At 40.4% G+C, this 21,461-nt stretch overlaps 1 pseudogene; it reads right to left on the bottom strand.

The window, feature by feature from the left end:
* Positions 1–18,464: 18,464 nt before the first annotated feature.
* On the bottom strand, positions 18,465–20,108 carry LOC130748242 (serpin-ZX-like; annotated as a pseudogene).
* Between the last annotated feature and the right edge of the window lie 1,353 nt (positions 20,109–21,461).

Raw genomic sequence — 21,461 nt, 5'->3', positions numbered from 1 at the left:
TGTGCTGATTGGCTTCTTGCCCCTGGAGTGGCAGTAGTCGAAGACTTAAAAGATCTTGGGGTAAAACCCCTCCCCTTCGGATGCTGATATGGCCCCAACTGACGGTACTCCTGAGAACCTGACCTCAGTGGTCCTCCAGTTCCAGCTCGGTCCAACCTACTTTGCTGATACTTGGACGCCTCGATTAGCGGTTGAGGTCGTTCACGTGCCGCCTCCTCAGCGCGTCTGTAAGCGTCCTCAGCAGCCTGATTCATCAATGCCTCAATCATGGTAGCTATTGCCTTCGCCATACGGTCAGGGCTTACCATCCTATGTTTAGTCAAACAAACAGTTAGTACTCATCATAAGATAGCATCTAACATACTATACAATATGATTAAGCAATAACTTCAATCAATTCTAAGCGACAAATCGCTTGAAGACAATCAATTTTTACTCTTTACAGAGTCACACAACCTAGCACAGAAGACCTATTCCCCAAAGACTCCCGAAAGACTCGACTAAGCTCTGATACCACAATGTAACACCCCGATTTCGGTGGCGTCACTTTAGTAACCAAAGAAATAACTTAAGCGGAAAAACGTGAATTATTTTTTTTCGATGATGTAAGTAAAGACAGAAAGAGATGAAACTCTAAAACGAAGATAACAGAACTAATATACAATATGATTACAGCCCCCACTGTAAGTTGTAAACCACGTCACGAGTAAACCTCCAGTGACGGAAAGTAAAAGAGAGTAACGCCCGTAGGCAAAAGTACAAACCAAGGTAAAAATACTGTGTCCGCAACACTAAACCTCAAAATCTGAGAACAAGTTGGCCCAGCGGCCTAAGAAAAGACCCCCTAAATCCAACCAGCTCTCTGTGATCTCCATAGGAAACCACACAAAAAGCTACCGGTAGGAAACTACCCTGTCCCCAAAACTGAAGCATGACGGTCAGAGCATCGACACTACTCCTACACTAGTCCCATCTCGAGTAAGTCGCTCGGTGGCCAGCAGGGTCGACCACCCCTGAACCGTAGTCCTCCTGATCAAGCTTCTTCAACCTAGTTTCCCCTGAAGGGTGAACCATCGTGAACCGGTCCGCCATACTCAACTGACAATGGCGTAGTCCGCCCAAACACACACAGAAGACGCGAGGGTCAACTCCAAAGAATTATATAAATAATAAAACCAGATATATAGGGTAATAATTATTTAGCCTCTCAGGCTTATACGTTTAGGGATAACATCCTAGGGTTGCATATATCACAATGAATATAAAGATCATGATAACAATTAGCATGCCTCAAGTAGGATAAACAGGTACCAATCACACTCAGCAACTAAGTCAGCATGTATGTTGCATGAAATGCAATGCTGAGTAACAAAATGCATTCCGGAAGAAGGATGGACACCATCGAGTCAGCCCTAACACCGGCCAAAGTGGGACCATTCCGCTCGGGCGTCTCTTACACCACACAAAAGTAGTCAGATCAGCAGTGAACCCGTAGGTCTGCCATTCCGTCTGCTACTGAGGACCACCGTAGTGTCCTAAATATGGAAATCCGGGTCTTATGACCATTTTGGAATCCACCGAGGTCCGGTATCACGCCGTGTATTAACCTCAAAATGAGTGCATGAATGCAAGTGATTAGCCAAACAACGTCTCCGACCTCACCCGACACGTCGCCACGTGTTCTAGCTAACTTAAAGTCTCTAAAAAAAATACCCTAAGGTAAATGTCGATTCTGCGACAAAATACAATTAATCATAAACAAAAGAGTGCAACCACTCACGACAACTCTTCGAGTCATCAATGCTCTCACGAAGTCTCACGCTTCTGTGGAGTCTCACACATTCACAAAGTCTCACGCTTCAGTGAAGTTTTATGCTTTCACGAGGTCTCACGCCTCAGTGAATTTACACACTTGCACGAAGTCTCACGCTTCAATGAAGTTTCATGCTGTTCACGAGGTCTCACGCCTCAGTGAAGATCCATGCTTTCCACAAGGTCTCACACCTCAGTGGAGTATCACGCATTCACAAGGTCTCACACCTCCGTGAAGCTTCTCGGCTCATCCCTTGGATGGCTAAACAATTGCTCCCAGAGCGAATGAGTATTAACATACCCAAAACTCGAAATCTTCCCAACACTTGGATCCGACGACACTTCTCATTTTCCAAAACTAAACATCAATCCAAAGCTTGCATCCGTGATTGTTATCTTTATTTAAAGGTTTAGAGGTTGTTTAGTATCTTATGAATTTCTTAATAAAAATAGCTCTTTTTGTCTTATCGTATTCCCTAAGAGTTCAAAGTTCCCATAAACCCAAGTAATTCCCTGAGAAGGTCTCGATCCATTGGAGCATGACAAGGTCCGAACTCCGTTCGTCCTTTTTAAAACTCTCTCAAAATCTCATAAAAATTCGGCATGACCTGCCCGCAATCCTCACTTTTCAGAATCTCAGGTACAAGTGTAATAGCATCATTGAAACAGCTCAACCAAAAGACATAAACAGCATATTCCAACACATCCTAAGTTAACCATGTAGCACATAGCATGTGAATCATTTAGCACACAATATCATGGCATCAAGTACTCAACAAGTTCGGCCGAAGCCTCAGAAATCATTTCAGACATTTAGCAATTAGGTGCATAACACATAAATCAAGTCGAATTTCATCGACACCTAAAGCATTATCTAGTAATTCAGAGAGTAGCCCTCACCGGTGGGTCTTCCAGCTTCCTCCTCAAGATGTTCTCCAAACTCTTCTCCTTGATTTCTTGGAATCTCCTCAAACGAACCTTAAGCAAAAATCACAGAAATCAACACCAAGAGTCAGAAACTCAGCAATCAAAGAGTCCTAGGGTCACACGGAACACTACAACTCCGTGGTACGACAATCTAACGCGTTAAGACAAGTTTTCGAAAAAGTCGGATTTCCTCCCCCCTTGGTATAGCTCTCGGCCACTTTCCTTAATTGGGAGGGTCGATTTTTCTTCGATCAAACTTGGTTCCTAGGTTAACATAAGCCGTAACTAAGACGGTTCTAAGCTCGGAAAAATTTTCGGATCGAAAACTGATATAGGGGTAGTTTGGTCATTATTTTTAGCTCAAAATTTCAAAATTGGATTTTTGAAAAACAGATTGGATGGAGACGTCCACAACGACGTTTATGACGACAAATCCTACTAGCACTAAGCCAAGTCGATAGATTAGAGCTTAAAGGTTGCGACTTTACCGAAAAATGGGTATTTAAGGTAGAAATTGATCCCGGCGGCATTTCGTCGACATTTGACAAAATCTAATCCGCAGAACACGCTCAGGAGCATGCAGGGAAGAAGTTTAGACGCTGAAATCAACTGATTTGAACAGTTTTTCAAAAACCTCAAAATTTTGAACTCAGAAAGTCGCAGGAGAAATGGACAGAAACGACGATTCGAAGGAGAGTATAGATTACCTACCTCGAGGTCTTCGATTAGTGACGAACGGTGAAGCAAACGGGCAAGAAACGACGAAGATCCGGATCTCTCTCTCTCTCTAGAAACTCGCGGCTTGGAGGGGTGGGGAAAATGGGTTTTGTGAAAAAAATCTAATTTTTCAACTATTTATAGGTTTTGGAAAAAACGGAAAAATGATTTTTTTGCGATTCCGATTTTTCCTGCGCGTTCCTCTGCGCATTCTAAGATAGGTTCTGGCGACAGAATTCCAGAACTCAAAATAGAATTCTTGGAATTAAACCAAAAGATCCAAAATCGGCATAAGTCGGTGTAAGTCGGTTTATCCCGAAAAACTACTTTTTGCAGTGATCGTCGGATGAGAAAACTTCCTTCTGAAGAAAGATTAGGAATGATGAGAGAAGTAGGAGAACGCGGGTGGAATCTTCATTTGAGTTTCCGGATAGAAAAAGTCTTCATCGTCTGTCGATCTTAGGTTTTTCGAACTATCAGGGATTCCGTTTCGGCAAACTTCCGAGAATTGGAATTTGACGTTCGTACATTCCAGGATTTCGCATCGAAATGGTTGTTTAAGGACGGAAAAGAGAAGTTCTAACATTTCTCTGAGGATTTTTGGAATTAGTTTCCATCGTGTCCTAAAGCGTAAATTAACTATTCACTAATACCTTCGACCTAGGATTTAGCGTATGTTAATCGTGCTATAACCCTTTCGGTTTTTCGATACATTCTTGGACTTTTCCTGAACCTCTTTCCTTCCCAAATTTATCTTAATCAAATAACTCTTTTATTTTATTCACTTATCCAAAACGTTAAAACTTGGGCCTTACACCTTTTGATCCGAGGCTTGGGCTTTTTATATTATGTGCTGAGGTTTTCACTGCCCTTATTCAGAGAGCTATGGCTTCTTCAACCTTATCTGGTATTATTTCAGTTGGTCAATTGGAAGGTTTTGCGATGTCGTTTATTTTCCGCGTTTTTGTTGGAACATGTTGCCTTGCATTTTGTCAAAACAACTGATTGTCGAAGCAGATGTCGTGGCATCTGACCTCGTGAGGCTAGGACATCAGTCCTCAGCTTGTGTTTCTGTTATGGGCCTTCTGAAGATTTGTTGAAGATATGTTTTGAGTTACTTGAGGAGCAAGTAACTATCTCAGAAGGGTTTTAGTTGTTGGGTTGTTATTTGTTGAAACAATCTTTGTTAAAAGATTGATTTCTATCTTTACTTGTGCAATAAGAAACCGAATCTATCAAGATTGCGTTTTCAAATTGCTGTTATTGGAATCTGTTTCTTCAGCCCGTGCTAACCCTAAAGCCCATGCTACCGCTGCTGAAGTCTATAAAAGGATGAAGACCTAAAACGTGAAGGGAACCGAAGCTGATAGAGAGAGATCGTGTGTTTTAGGATTTGTTAGTGTGCTTCGTTCTTTGTTATTTGTGAATCCTCTTTGCTCACTGATTCTATAAAGCAAAGAAGGGTTCTGTGTTGTTTGATGACATTCAAACTCTGATTGTTCATTGTGTTTACCAATCACTGTGGCAGTGATTGAGAGAAAGTGAGAGGGGCTCTCATACTTAGGTTGAGATTCTAAGTAGAAATACACTGGGTAGATTAGGAAGTGAACTATGAACTGAGGTGTTCATGAGTGTCTGTAATTCCTGAATCTTGAGATAGTGGATTTCCTTTCTTTGGGTGCAAACCCTCCAGACGTAGGTGAAAGTTTTCACTGAACTGGGTTAACAACTTCTGAGTGTTATTGTTTTGTTGTTAAGTTTTGTTTATTGTTAAGCGATTGTCGAACCTCTTGTCCCAGCATCGTGTAGGACAATCGTATCAGAGGGAACCTGAATTACAGTTTTGAAAAGGTTAAGTTTCAAGAGTTTCGTAAAATTGAACGTTTGTCATTAATTAAAGATTAATAATTGCATCAACGAAAATTCTTTACGAAATTCACGACGTTTTGGTTACTGTGTGACACTCGAGAAATCGGGGCGTTACAAAGGCCGTGTCAGGAAGGTTTTTATACTGTTCAATCCACTTATGCTTACTTGCAGGAACCATCGATTGACCCCTCTGATTCTATCTTCAACTCTGTTTGGCACTCCCATGCGCCTACCAGTGTCAAGGCTTTTCTTTGGAGATGTGTTCGCGATCGGGTGCCATGTATGGATGGCTTGATGCGGCGTTGCGTGATCGCAGGACGGGACGCTGCTGTCTGTCGGTTTTGCCAATCGGAGGTAGAGTCGAGCTCTCACCTGTTCTTCAACTGTCCGTTCGCCACAAAAATTTGGCAACATTGCTATGGTTGGATGGGGTTCTCAACTATTCTACCGGCGTCGATTAGGCCACACTTGTTACAATTTAGGTTTGGTTGGAACGAGGAGCAAAGGTAAGGTATGTTCACAATTTGGGTGGCTATTTTGTGGACAATTTGGCTTGCAAGGAATGGGATGATATTTAGAAACGAAGTGACTGGGATTTCTGGAGCAGTAGAGTTAATAAGGTGGAGATCCTGGCTTTGGAATAAGGCAAACTTGAAGGGGTTTAGCTATTCGTTTTTTGAATGGTTTTGGTTGTCCACTTGTCAGTACTCTGAATTTCAATTTTTTTTAAGTTAATGATGACTTAGAGCATCTCCAATGCTAGTTCTTAATTCTTAGTTCTTACCACTATTCATGTGGGCCCGTAGTGCCACATGTGCTTAATCAACTCTCCAGCAATTTTGCTCCAACCATGGGTTCTTAGTTCTTAGTTATTAGCACTATTCATCTGGTCCCACCAACCACATCATTTATACTGGTAAAATAATTTGGATGAGAAAGAAAAAATAATTTTTTATGCTAAGAACTCAAAAAGTAAAACTCCTTATATAAGAACGGTGCCCACTAGGGTGGGCAAGTTTCAAACTGGTCCACCGGTGCACCCATGGTTATATTGGTAATTTACAAAAGCTAAAAAAAAAAATTAAATCCCTAAAAAGAAACCCTCAGCAATGCATCTCTCTCAATCTTCCTCACGTTTTTTCTTCTTCTAGCAGCAGCCCCCACCACCATGGTCTTCCTTCTTCATCTCCTCATCATCGCCGATCCCACTTTCCTTTGTACACGGCGAGATCTCCAAGAGAAACTACGGAGGAGGCCGTCACCACCATCATCTTCTCCTCTATTTTCCGGCGAAACCCCACCAACAGCCACCATCGCGATTTGCACTCAAATCCGACCCAAAACACCTCAAGGTTTCTCGATTTACCCTACTAGACAGTAAAGGAGTGCCCATAAATCCCCTATGTAAGGCCCTAAGTTCAATTTGGAACAATTTTATGAAAGTTTGAATAAAATTGAAGTTTTAGCTAATGTTTGATAACCGGCAGATTAGAACTGTCAACTTGTGCGAATTTCTAGAGGGTCTTAAAGACTTCATTTGCGAAAACTTCCTTCATGAGAGTTGTAGCCCTTTAAGTCTAGAAAACCCGCGAAGTGGAATCAGGTCATTCTGACCTCTGTAGCTCGAGATATCCGTATTTTAGTGATTGTCGTTCAGGCTGTACAGTACCGGCGAACTAATTGAGGTGTTTTTATTTTAATTCCGATTTTGCTTCTGTTTTTACATAAAAGAACTTGGTTTTTAATTGAGTTTAGACCAGATTAAGAGCTAAATTGATGGGTCAAGGGTTTGGGCATGGTTCGGGCTTGGAAAGAAAATTGGAACCCTAGCCCACTAGGTTTTGTGTGTTGCGGGTTCAAGAGGGGAAAAGGGGGGGAAACGTTTCTTTTCCATTCAGTTCTGAAACAGAAACCCCTGCACTCCTTACGTAAAGAAAACAGAAGAGAAAAGAGTGAGAGAACCACCCTTGCACCCTTAGCCGCCGCCGACCAAGCCACCACAGCCACCTTGTGCGCGCGCGAGAGAGAGAGGGAGACCTGCGAGAAAGAGAGCTCGAGTAGGAGGGAAGAGAGGGACGTGGACAGCAAGCAACTGAGCTCTGAACCTGCATCTTTTCTCTTTTTCAGACCAAGAACCCAAGGTAAGGGCTGGTCCTAGGAGTTGAGTAGCATGTCTAGGCCATATTGCCATGCTTTGACATGATTTTATGTATGAACTTGATTGATGTGCTTGAGGTTTTGAATATGCGATGTGTGCTGGACTTTTTCCATGTCATATTGGGTTACACTGTGAACATGTTACTATATTTGATGCTGGTAGATGACTTAGAACCCTTAGAATAGAATGGCTAAAACGAAATTGATGGCAAATGCATTCTCTGTCAGATTTCTGTGTTGGACAGTAAACTTGAGGTCCTATTTTCACTTGTTTCTGGTTGCCAAATAAAGAAATGATTAACATACAAATTTTATATCTTCGAAAGAGCTTTCTAGGCATATAAAGATCATAAATTTTGGTCTAGTATTGTGTGTTGTAGGTCGTTTTGGGTAACTGTCATACCTGCTGTTTTTCCCTGTGTCGGACAGAAACTTTAAGGAGTAATATCACCTAATTCTGGGGCTCAAATGAAAATTATTTTAACTAGAGAGTTGTAGATCTTTAAAATAGCTTTCCAGAAAGATATTATACATGATTTTTTGTTGGAGGACGCATTCTGTAGACCAGTTTCAATGAACGTTGTTTCTGCTGTCTAAAAAGCTAAGTTGCGAAAATGTGTTGTTTTCCATGCATAAGCCTTATGTTACCTTATTTGATAATTTATGCCATGATGTGCCATGCGTAAGTGTAAGTGACGAACGCACTGCCGCGGGTGCGTGCCAAAGTATTCTGCTGTGAATGCAGTACAAGGTGTTAACACCAAGATCGTTCTCACAAGGACTGGATAAATTATTAATTGATATTAGAGTAAAACAAAAAAACCTAAAAGGGAGTTTGGTTGATTTGATTGTAAAGTAAGTAAACAGAAATTAAAATAGATTTAATCAGATAAAAGAAAGTGTTAGTCCTCGGATTATAACATTCAAGTGCAACAAACCTTCATTGGTTACAAAAGATTAATTTTTCCTTATTGTTTCCCTAATTCGTGAGAGTTGATTAACTAAGCGAAAATCAATTCACAGTTTCCTAAACTAAGCGATTAAGAAACAGTTACGAACTAACATGAACTAAGCGAACATGCATCAACTCTTATTTCTAAAACTACGGAATTAAGCAAACCCTAGATCAGAAATAGAAATGAAGAGAATTAATAAAGAAGAAATTTGCATTAAGAATAGAACCTCAAGTTTGCAAACACAAGAATATTAAAAATCCTAAGACTAACTATGGAGTTTAGCAACTCATACTAGAAAAGATGGAGAGAGATATTAGGAGAAGGTGGAGGAGGTGATGGTGAGATGTGGTGAGGTGGTGGTGTCTAACAAAAGCCTAAACTCACTTATTTATACTAATAAATAAACTTGTTCATCAAGTAACAATCTTTGTTATCTAAATCTTTTCTAAATCTTCACAAGATCGGGCCCACATAAAGGAGTAAGCTGCTGAACAATCAGGCATTCGCATGTCCCACAAGAAGTCTGAATCTTCAATTGAGGTAAACATGAGAGTTGTAGCTCTTTAAGTCAGCTTCGCGGGCCTTCAATCGGATCCTAATTCGGAGTTCTATAGCCCAAGATATGATCAGTTTAGTGCAGACTGTTCCAGACTCGCAGGATTAGCGACAGAAACTTTGCAAAGACATTCTGACCAGGATAGAGGCTGATTTTAGAATTGTGCTGAACATGAAAGTTGTAGGGCTTCGAGTTATCTTTCCAGTGACATATTATTCGCCCAATTTGGATATTTGTAGCTCCAGATTCAACCTGTTCTAGCAAAACAGTCACAGAAACTAAAAGTGTAGAATTAAGCACTTTTCCATGAATAATCCAAATAAACACTAATGGTCAAAACATGGCTAAGTCATAACAATTAAGCACAAAAATGTATATAATGAAGCTTAGAAAGACACATGTAAAGTGCATCAATTATGCGCTTATCAGTAAGTTTATGCTATGTCTTACGTGAATTGTGATATTATTGGAAATTGTTCAAAGGGTCGCTCATCTAGCTGTAATTCCCGATGTGTCTGTGATCGTTTAATTGTTGTATTTATGCGATGTTGATGTAAGACTCTAGGTTGACTTTAGAGACTTAAACTAAGAGAAACGTGTAATTAACTCGCTTGCAAGTAAATGTGAATAATATGGGCATAGGTCTAGTGTAGACTATAGTCCATGAGAACGATGGGCTTGCACGCGAGGGAGAATTGTGGATTGACTGTTGGTCTCCACGTGAAAAGGTTGACTGCGGTCACCTAGAGATTTTGTGGATCATTGCGGCTCCACGTGTTTGGTTGACTGCGGTCACCATGAGATTTTTGTGAAGTATTGCAGCTTCACGTGATTGTACATCTGCGGATGTAAGTGATTGGCAAAGGCAGGATTGGTGGGTTGTGTGATGTGAGATTCCATTAGTAATTGACTCTTTCCCATAAAAGACATATAATGTACTTATATTATGTTGTTGTTGATTTTGTCATTATCATTCATTTTGTTGGACCTGACCCTGCTTGTTTGCTATGTGTTTATTTGGGGGGGGGGGGGGTAGATGGTCGTGAAGATAATGGCGACGACTCATTCTTGGGAGTTGATGCTACGTGACGAGCCACTACCGGATGACGACTACACTTCTGATGAAGAGGAAGAAGATAAAGAGGAAGGGGCCAAGGATATGGTTGGGTTGTGAGACATCCATTTTTCTTTTGGGTTGAGAGTACCGAGTTTGGAAGTATTGAACCATTACTTTATTTTAGTTGAGATAGTTTAACTTGATGTAATTTACCTTGAAGTTTTCTTCCGGATATTTATTTCATACTCTTTTCAATGATTAATAAAGTTTGAGGTTTACGTTGATGATTATTTCCGCAAGTTTGAAATGGTTAAGTTTCGAGAATTTTGTAAAATTGAACTTTTATCATTAATTCAAGATTAATAAGTGAATCGACGAAAACTCTTTACGAAAATTGGTTAATTAGTTACTATGTAACACTCGAGAAATCGGGGCGTTACATTGTGGTATCAGAGCTCCGGTTGAGAAACCAGAGCACTAAGGGCTTTGGGCACACGAGTTTGAACTCGTTGCTGTTTGTTTTGACAAGTTTTTAAGTTTCCGCGGTGAGGTTGGGGAGACTTGTGTGCTAAGATGATTGCTTGGCTTGAGATTGTCTGAAGTAGTACCATTGCCGTGGTACTTGGGTTAAAGTAGTTTCTCGAAGATAGATCTAAAGTCAGGATACCATCAGATTCGAGTCAAGGAATCTGACATCCAGAAGACAGCGTTCAGAACTCGATACGGGCATTATGAGTACCTGGAGATGCCGTTCAGAGTTACTAATGCACCCGCAGTGTTTATGGACTACATGAATAGAGTGTTCAGACCATTTCTGGACAAGTTCGTGGTAGTGTTCATTGATGACATTTTGATCTACTCGAAGAGTAGAGAGGAGCATGAAGGGCATTTGCGTCAGGTGTTGGGCGTATTGCGGGAGAAGCAGTTGTATGCTAATGGCTCAAAGTGTGAGTTCTGGATGGAAGAGGTGAAATTTTTGGGGCATGTCATATCAAGTCAGGGTGTGGCAGTGGACCCTAGCAAGATCGAGACGATTCTGTCATGGGAGCAACCAAAGACAGCAAGCGACATCAGAAGCTTTGTTGGGCTTGCTGGCTACTATAGACGATTCGTCAAAGATTACGCAAAGTTGACTTCGTCGTTGACCCAGTTTACAAAGAAGAATCAACCGTTTGCGTGGACGGAGAAGTGTGAGGCTAGTTTCAAGGAGTTGAAGAAGCGGCTGACCACCGCACCCATACTAGCTTTACCTAAGGAAGGAGAACCTTATGACGTGTATTGTGATGCGTCACACAATGGTTTGGGGTGTGTAATGATGCAAGATAAGAAAGCAATTGCCTATGCTTCAAGGCAGTTGAAGACTCATGAGAAGAACTACCCCACACATGACTTGGAGTTGGCCGCCATAGTTTACGCTCTCAAGATTTGGAGACACTACCTCTATGGCAGTACGTTCACGATCTACATCGATCATAAGAGCTTAAAGTACTTATTTGATCAGAAGGATCTGAACATGAGGCAGCGAAGGTGGATGGAATTCCTGTAGAACTATGAGTCTACAGTACCATCCGGGGAAAAGCAATGTCGTAGCCGACGCTCTCAGCCGGAAGGCTATACATGTGTCCTCAATGATGGTCAAGGAGTTAGAACTGTTGGAGGCTTTCCGAGATCTGAGCTTGGACGTTAAGCTCGCACCAGGAAAACTGAGTTTCGGAATGGTGACGGTGTCAAGTGGACTCTTGGAAGAGATCAAGTCTAGACAAGAGACTGATGAAGGGATAGCTGAGTGGCGAAACTGTGTGACTCAGGGAAAGGCACCAGAGTTCTCTATTGGAAATGACAATATTTTGCGATGCAAGGGACGAATATGTGTGCCTAACGATGCAGAAATGAGAAGATTGATCCTGGATGAAGGGCACAAGAGTAGGTTGAGTATCCATCCCGGAATGAACAAGATGTATCAGGACTTTAAACTTCACTTCTGGTGGCCTGGGATGATGAAGCAGGTTGCTGAGTATGTTTCTACTTGCTTGACATGTCAGAAAGCGAAGGTAGAGCATCAGAAGCCCGCAGGGAAGCTGCAACCACTAGATGTCCTAGAGTGGAAGTGGGACAGTATTTCTATGGACTTCGTGACGGCTTTACCTTTAACTCGGAGGAAATTCGATGCAATTTGGGTTGTTGTTGATCGTTTGACAAAGACCGCTCATTTTATCCCGATCAACTTGAAGTACAAGGTGGAGAAATTGGCGGAGATTTATGTGGCTGAGGTTGTGCGTCTGCATGGTGTGCCGACCAGCATCGTGTCAGACAGAGATCCGAGGTTTACCTCTCACTTTTGGGGGGCCTTGCAGCAGGCCCTCGGAACTAAGTTGAGATTGAGCTCTGCCTATCATCCGCAAACCGATGGGCAGACAGAGAGGACAATTCAGTCGCTGGAAGATTTGCTACGGGCCTGTGTGTTGGATCACAAGGGCAGTTGGGATGAGATGCTGCCATTGATCGAATTCACTTACAACAATAGTTTCCATGCGAGCATGGGCATGGCACCTTACGAAGCTTTGTACGGTCGGAGGTGTCGTACGCACTTATGCTGGCATCAAGATGGAGAAAATTTGGTGATTGGCCCGAAATTGGTGCAACAGACCACCGAGGAAGTCAGGAGAATTCAGGAAAAGATGAGAACCGCGCAGAGTCGCCAAAAGAGTTACGCCGACAACCGACGAAAGGAGTTGGAATTTCAGGCCAGAGACCATGTCTTCTTGCGGGTTACCCCGATGACAGGTGTCGGAAGGGCAATCAAGTCCAAGAAGCTTACTCCGAAGTTTATTAGGCCGTACCAGATCACGGAGCGAGTTGGACCGGTGGCGTACAGGATCGCCCTACCACCGTTTCTATCCAACATCCATGACGTTCTTCATGTGTCGCAGTTGCGGAAGTACATGGCAGATGATTCGCATGTGATTACGCCAGACGATATACAGCTGAGAGATGATCTGACAACGGAGGTGCCACCCATCAAGATCGTCGACCGAAGCATAAAGCGCTTAAGAAACAAGGAGGTACCTTTAGTGAAGGTCGTGTGGAACCAAGAAACCGGTGATGCGACCTGGGAGTTAGAGGATAAGATGCGGGAGTCACATCCTGATTTATTTGTAAACCCTTAAGTTTCGAGGGCGAAACTATTTTAAGGGGGGTGGTATTGTAAGGCCCTAAGTTCAATTTGGAACAATTTTATGAAAGTTTGAATAAAATTGGAGTTTTAGCTAATGTTTGATAACTGGCAGATTAGAACTGTCAACTTGTGCGAAATTTTAGAGGGTCTTAAAGACTTCATTTGGGACAACTTCCTTCATGAGAGTTGTAGCCCTTTAAGTCTAGAAAATTCTCGAAGTTTAATCAGGTCATTCCGACCTCTGTAGCTCGAGATATCCGCATTTTAGTGATTGTCGTTCAGGCTGTACAGTACCAGCGAACTAATTGAGGTGTTTTTATTTTAATTCCGATTTTGCTTCTGTTTTTACATAAAAGGACTTGGTTTTTAATTGAGTTTAGACCAGATTAAGAGCTAAATTGATGGGTCAAGGGTTTGGGCATGGTTCGGGCTTGGAAAGAAAATTGGAACCCTAGCCCACTAGGTTTTGTGTGTTGCGGGTTCAAGAGGGGAAAAGGGGGGAAACGTTTCTTTTCCATTCAGTTCTGAAACAGAAACCCCTGCACTCCTTACGTAAAGAAAACAGAAGAGAAAAGAGTGAGAGAACCACCCTTGCACCCTTAGCCGCCGCCGACCAAGCCACCACAGCCACCTTGTGCGCGCGCGAGAGAGAGAGGGAGACCTGCGAGAAAGAGAGCTCGAGTAGGAGGGAATAGAGGGACGTGGACAGCAAGCAACTGAGCTCTGAACCTGCATCTTTTCTCTTTTTCAGACCAAGAACCCAAGGTAAGGGCTGGTCCTAGGAGTTGGGTAGCATGTCTTGGCCATATTGCCATGCTTTGACATGATTTTATGTATGAACTTGATTGATGTGCTTGAGGTTTTGAATATGCGATGTGTGCTGAACTTTTTCCATGTCATATTGGGTTACACTGTGAACATGTTACTATATTTGATGCTGGTAGATGACTTAGAACCCTTAGAATAGAATGGCTAAAACAAAATTGATGGCAAATGCATTCTCTGTCAGATTTCTGTGCTGGACAGTAAACACTTCAGGTCCTATTTTCACTTGTTTCTGGTCGCCAAATAAAGAAATGATTAACATACAAATTGTAGATCTTCAAAAGAGCTTTCCAGGCATATAAAGATCATAAATTTTGGTCTAGTATTGTGTGTTGTAGGTCGTTTTGGGTAACTGTCATACCTGCTGTTTTTCCCTGTGTCGGACAGAAACTTTAAGGAGTAATATCACCTAATTCTGGGGCTCAAATGAAAATTATTTTAACTAGAGAGTTCTAGATCTTGAAAATAGCTTTCAGAAAGATATTATACATGATTTTTTGTTGGAGGACGGATTCCGTAGACCAGTTTCAATGAACGTTGTTTCTGCTGTCCAAAAAGCTAAGTTGCGAAAATGTGTTGTTTTCCATGCATAAGCCTTATGCTACCTTATTTGATAATTTATGCCATGATGTGCCATGCGTAAGTGTAAGTTTATGCTATGCCTTACGTGAATTGTGATATTATTGGAAATTGTTCAAAGGGTCGCTCATCTAGCTGTAATTTCCGATGTGTCTGTGATCGTTTAATTGTTGTATTTATCCGATGTTGATGTAAGACTCTAGGTTGACTTTAGAGACTTAAACTAAGAGAAACGTGTAATTAACTCGCTTGCAAGTAAATGTCAATAATATGGGCATAGGTCTAGTGTAGACTATAGTCCATGAGAACGATGGGCTTGCACGCGAGGGAGAATTGTGGATTGACTGTTGGTCTCCACGTGAAAAGGTTGACTGCGGTCACCTAGAGATTTTGTGGATCATTGCGGCTCCACGTGTTTGGTTGACTGCGGTCACCATGAGATTTTTGTGAAGTATTGCCGCTTCACGTGATTGTACATCTGCGGATGTAAGTGATTGGCCAAGGCAGGATTGGTGGGTTGTGTGATGTGAGATTCCGTTAGTAACTGACTCTTTCCCATAAAAGACATATAATGTACTTATATTATGTTGTTGCTGATTTTGTCATTATCATTCTTTTTGTTGGACCTGACCCTGCTTGTTTGCTATGTGTTTATTTGGGGGGGGGGGGTAGATGGTCGTGAAGATAATGGCGACGACTCATTCTTGGGAGTTGATGCTACGTGACGAGCCACTACCGGATGACGACTACACTTCTGATGAAGAGGAAGAAGATAAAGAGGAAGGGGCCAAGGATATGGTTGGGTTGTGAGACATCCATTTTTCTTTTGGGTTGAGAGTACCGAGTTTGGAAGTATTGAACCATTACTTTATTTTAGTTGAGATAGTTTAACTTGATGTAATTTACCTTGAAGTTTTCTTCCGGATATTTATTTCATACTCTTTTCAATGATTAATAAAGTTTGAGGTTTACGTTGATGATTATTTCCGCAAGTTTGAAATGGTTAAGTTTCGAGAATTTTGTAAAATTGAACTTTTATCATTAATTCAAGATTAATAAGTGAATCGACGAAAACTCTTTACGAAAATTGGTTACTTAGTTACTGTGTAACACTCGAGAAATCGGGGCGTTACACCCTAGGCCTAGCTTCGCCACAGATCGAAGGTTTTCCGGCGAGCCACCACTTCCTATAACTGGCTTCTCCAGTCAGATCCGAGGGTGTTTGGGAAAGCTTTCATCTTTTTGTCTTTTCTGTTGGATTTTTCCTCTTTGCTTCAGCTAAAAAAATAGTGAACAGGTTGGAAACTCACCTGGATATGGAATTTCACTTGTTGCGGAGACTACTTCTGGGTGCTTTATCTCTGCAGATACTGCTGCTTCTCATGCTAGGGATGAAGATACTTCTAGCCTTGCAGATGATGTGAAAAGGGATCTAATGCCCGAGAAGATATTGGGAAGGAGATTGCTAATGCTTTACTATGGGAGATTTCTAATGCTTTACTAGGGGAGATAGCTCAATGTGTAATAGTAGATTCAACACATCAGTGTCTGCTATTTCTTCTTTGTGCTTTATGTCCTCAAGATGTTTCCAAGGTTCGTGTTGGAAAACTTTCCCAGCATGGGATTGAGACATCAGAAACATAAGGAACTTTCTTAATTTGATGTTTATTATCCAATCAGATCCAAATACACAATCAGTGTTTCTCAAGTGTGTTGGTTATGGCATGAAGAACCTTTTCAGGAAGGTCTCATAAAGCATGGTCGTTGGTGATATATTAATCCAATGCAAGCTTGTTGAATTTCAATTTTCAAGCAACTGTGAGATTCGGCTCCTGGAAAAAATTGCAACTGAAGCTTCATTATGTAATATCATGCCAATGGTAATTCTTTATTCCCCCTCCCAAGAAATAAAATTAAGGGAAGAAGATGGTTGTGTGAAAACGATTTGGTGGTGGAGGTGATGATTGTGGCGGAGGAAGTGGTTTATGGGGGATCTGGTGGTGGTGCTGTGAGGGGAAGGGTTGGAGAACTAAGGGAAGAAGATGAAACATTTTCCAAAAAAAAGAAACCTGAAAAAAAGAAAGAATATTACATTTGTCCCCTTCTATCATTCTTTCAATCCTAGCCATCCATCTCAGGAATATTCTTAGATTCCAAGATCCAACGGCATATGATGGTGGTCCACTGGTGGACCAGTTTGAAACTTGCCCACCCTAGTGGGCACCTATAAGAACCTAGTTCTTATTTTTAATAACTTCATGTCATCCCCTCCAATAGTTAAAAACTCAGTTTTTAGCTTAAAAATAAGAACTAAGAACATTGCATTGGAGATGCTCTTAGTACGTTAGTAACTTAGGGATTTTTTAAATTTTAATTTATAAAAATCTTCGATGACCTTTAAATTGATGTTTGCATAACTTGTTCCTTACGCTTCCTTCTTCTTCCTCTCATACATTTCCATTCATTCCTCTTTTATTTTTTAATTCAACCATCTTTAATTTTATATTTTTATTATCTTAATTAGGAATACTAACCACGTAATGTATGAAACTAGAATCATGGCAGTTGTCACCGTAGGATAGCTTAAGTGGTACGAGCTAAGGGACATATGGGTTTGGTAGGAGGAGACCTAAGGATCGATTCCTGATGAATGTAATTTATCTTTTCGATATAGCAAAAAAAAATTGTGATAGTTTGAAAGGATGAAACAAACTTACATCCGCACCAAAAGAACTTTAGTGTGCAAGCCAAATTAATTACTAACGGTTTAGCCCATCGGCAAGTTACATATGGCTATGACGGTAGGTAATTATTAACCATCTAGAATTGTCAGCAACTTTCGAATAAGTCGTCAATAATTTTTTTGACAAGATCAATAACCTACTGATTTTGAATCGTTAATAATTTGTCAAAATAATTCAATTACTGATAGCTTTTGTTCACCAGTAATACTTAGTTTAATTGAAATTTCTTATTATTATCAATTGAATCTATCAAGTTATTTCTCAATTTGGTGATGTAAATTAGTAATCTCCCCCGAAATAATGGTGTCAATATTGAAAATGTTATTCGTCTAGGACTATTTACTTTTCCCCTTAAGGATAAGATACTAATTTGACTATTTCCTTACCAAAGGGATGTATTACTACATGAAGCAGAATCCTCACAATGTACTTTCCTCCCTCCAAATCAAGCAAGCTAGAGACAGAGATATCACCAACTTTGCTCAATATAGATGAGAAAAAGTATTGTTTGAAGCTCGAGAGATTTCAGAAAAAACTCAAACAATGCCCCCATCTTGGCTTTCTAGTGCAAACATTCAAGTGGGAGAACCGTGGTCAAGAAATCTCCTTATGAAATCTTGACAATCATTAAGGATATATATGGGCATCAAACAACTACCAAGCAAGCACTGCTTATGTGTTTTTCTTATTCAATTTCATATCATGTATCACCATTACCAGAAGTACTTTTATTTTTTATAGCTATTTTCAACATTTTTAATTTTTTATCAATAAAAAATAGATTAAATTATTGACCTATGAATTCAAATGAAATAAAATTCTATCCAGTTGCCACATATTCAAAATATCACAGTAAAATTATAGTTTAAAATACTCCTAGAAATATAATGCTAATACATGATTAAACATGTATTGGCTTAGCTATCATCAAATTTAAAGTAACTGAAATCAACGTAAAAAAACAAAAACTAAAATCCTATCAGAATGATGTAACAAATAAAGAAGAATAACAATATCACAAAACAATATCAGAAATTGATATTTCTAACGATTCTTTTATTCTCCAGGGTGGCCGCTGGCTGGTATCATTTCACAAGTGTAGAGGATGAAGTACTTGCCCAGTAAAGAGTATTGTTCCAGTTAAATCTTCTCTAATTAGAAAAAAGAAAGGATGGTCAGCTACAAAATCTATCATTTTCGAATCAGGACAAGACATTGCACACCCGTCCAACTCTATAGTATTAACTGCGGCGGCTAGAGTGCCGTCTTCATTCACTTCAATAAAAGACTTTTGTATTATGTTGGAAACATATAGGCGTTCTTTACTGGTAATAGGGTCCATTATTTTTGTCAAATTTGCGTCATGTGGAGAGAAAGGCAAAACAAGTCCCATCTAATTTAGCACATCAGAAAGGTTAAGTCCCAAAGAAAACTTGAAACTTGGAATCCTGAAGTCACCTACTTCCACTTTTTTACGAGGAAGATGACGTTCCACAAACCCATATTCAAAAGTCACTTGCTCAACCAAAGTTGACAACCCATCAATTGCATCCGGAAGAAAAATGTACATAGAGAACCGACATTTATCCTTACCATACTCATAAGGAAAGACCAAGGACTTTGAAACCATTAAAAACACCAATAAATTGGTCCTCCTTACTAGTCATGAAGGGAACCTTGATTGATGTTCTATTAAGAAGGTGAAAATCACACTCTTTCGTCCTAAATGCGTCAAACTTGTCTTCCCACGCCCCTTTGAAGTACAATGCATTTGCAAGGATCAGCCTTGTTAAGCTGTCAATAGAATCAGGAGGAAGAATGTCTTTAATAAGCCCCTTTGTCTTTTCTTCAGCCCATAAATTAACTTCATGGACCACTTCATCCGCCTTTAAAACCATCATCGCATATTTAAAATCAGTTATGCAAATAAGATCTGCTGATATTTTTTCTTCATAGAAGCATTTCAAAAGATGAGTTTTATAATTTTTCTAATCTTAATTTCACACTTACTTCGTGTTGAACACACCTCCTTATTTATACACTTTATTTTCACCTATTTTTATTTCTATCTCTCTCATCTTATCATCTATCACATCTTATATTTTCTCTCTCTTACTTTTTCTTTTCTTCCTATCTCTCTCCTCCTCCACCTCTTTCCACCTCATTTAGAGGTGTGAACAAATCATTATTGTATCACAAATGCGCTTATGAAGCCCCAAAATAGAAAAAGCACATCACTCACCTTGTTCACGAAATCGGCAGAGGTAAGAGTGGCCTTGTAGTCAGTGCTAACCAGTTGTTTAGAGGAAGGGAGAAGAGGAAGTAACTGTTCAACCCACAAACCGTTGGCAAAACAGAGGCGAGCGCCACCCGTGCGAGTAGCATCGCGGAGCACAACGGAGGCTACTTTAGAGGCGAAGGAGTTGAGATGGTCGGTGGATTTGGCTCGGAGGAAGGTGAGAAACTCATTGAGCGTGGGGCCCTCTGAACCTGCAGCAACCATGCTAAGCGCGACGTAAAGCGACAATGGCGAAAACACTAGGTTCTTGTTCTTAAATTCTTCTTTCAGGAATAAATTCTTTGTGATGCTGAGAGCAGCGTCTGTTTGATTGCTTGTCAAGGTTTCAAGTTGTGATGAATGATTGTGAAAACCTTAAAAACCTTGATTTCGTGAAAGTAATCGTCCTACCTGCAAACCTGTGTTAACCATGCCTCTCAATCTCATTGAACCCATTATTAGGATTTTCTTACTTTTGTTGGTGAGCTTATTAACCGTCGATAAAAGTGACTAATTTATTGCCTCCTTGTTCCCCGTTAGAATTTAATATATAAGAATGAGAGAGGGATAATAGATGCATATCTAGGCCGGCAACATGATATCTTTTTATTTCAAAGGAGTATCTATTAGTTATGAGGTAAATATGTTACCGAATTAAAAAAATTATGCAGAAATTGGATTGAATAGGTTTTGAATTTGAAGAATTGTCCAGATTTTTTTTTTCTTTCTTAATAATCACTTTTGGTTCGAATTCAAATCGGGTGTACTTCTGTTTATTCTAAATGTTGGTTGGGATTCGGTGATTCGCTTGTTTCGTCTAGTAATTTCTCATAATAATTTTTTTTAAACAAAATATCATTACTCTTTATTGTGAGTTATTTATAATCATTTTCCGATGTATAAAAAGAGAATAATTTATAATTTATTGTGTAAGAGTATTACGATACAGTACGGCAACAAAATTTACGAACATATATATGATTTTTTTCAAAAGATAAAGGATATATTATCCAATGATTGCAGAAATTCGAGCCATGGCGGCGGGTTTGCAGCTTGCATGGGCTAAGAACATTCGAATGTTGCTTTGTGAGACTGATTGTAAAGAGCTAGTTATGGCGCTTCAGGACAAGAATCGTTGCTATCATATCCATGCCTCTGAGCTCCAGGTTGTTCACCTGCTCTTGAGTAGGCAATGGGATGTCCGGGTTCGATATATCATGCGGGAGGCAAATGGTCTAGCTGACTGCCTGGCGGGAGAAGGAGCTCGCTTACAATGTGATCTAATGGAATTTATGGATCCCCCAAGTTTGGTTGCTCCCTTCTTGGCTAGGGATGCCTTAGCGCTTTAGTCTTTCTGATTAATTTTCCCATGTACCAAAAAAATAAAGCAACATTGTACTGATATGGGTGTATAAGCTTGTAGGGCGCATTAATTCTATAAACGTCGAGAGATTAGGAAATATGTATTACTGATATGAGCTTATAAGCTCGTAGGGCGCATTAATTATATAAGCGTCGAGAGATTAGGAAATATGTATTATTGATATGGACGTATATATAAGCTACTAGGGCGCATTAATTCTATACGCGTCGAGAGATTATGAAATATCTATTCAGATTAGTGGGTCGGGCGACCCATGACCCAAACAGGTTTGAACCAAGATATAAATATAAGACACTCACCTAAGCGGTAGGCAGGGCCGTGTACATCACTAGGCCAATTAGGCAATTGCCTAAGGCCTCCCAATATATTTAAGGCCCCCAAAAAAATTAGTACATATAGAATATACTACTAAGATTTAAGAAATG

Source organism: Lotus japonicus, chromosome 1, assembly GCF_012489685.1.
Source record: "Lotus japonicus ecotype B-129 chromosome 1, LjGifu_v1.2".
NCBI classification, from domain to species: domain Eukaryota; kingdom Viridiplantae; phylum Streptophyta; class Magnoliopsida; order Fabales; family Fabaceae; genus Lotus; species Lotus japonicus.
The sequence above is the reverse complement of the archived record's forward strand: the minus strand, read 5'-3'. Positions and strand labels throughout refer to the sequence as shown.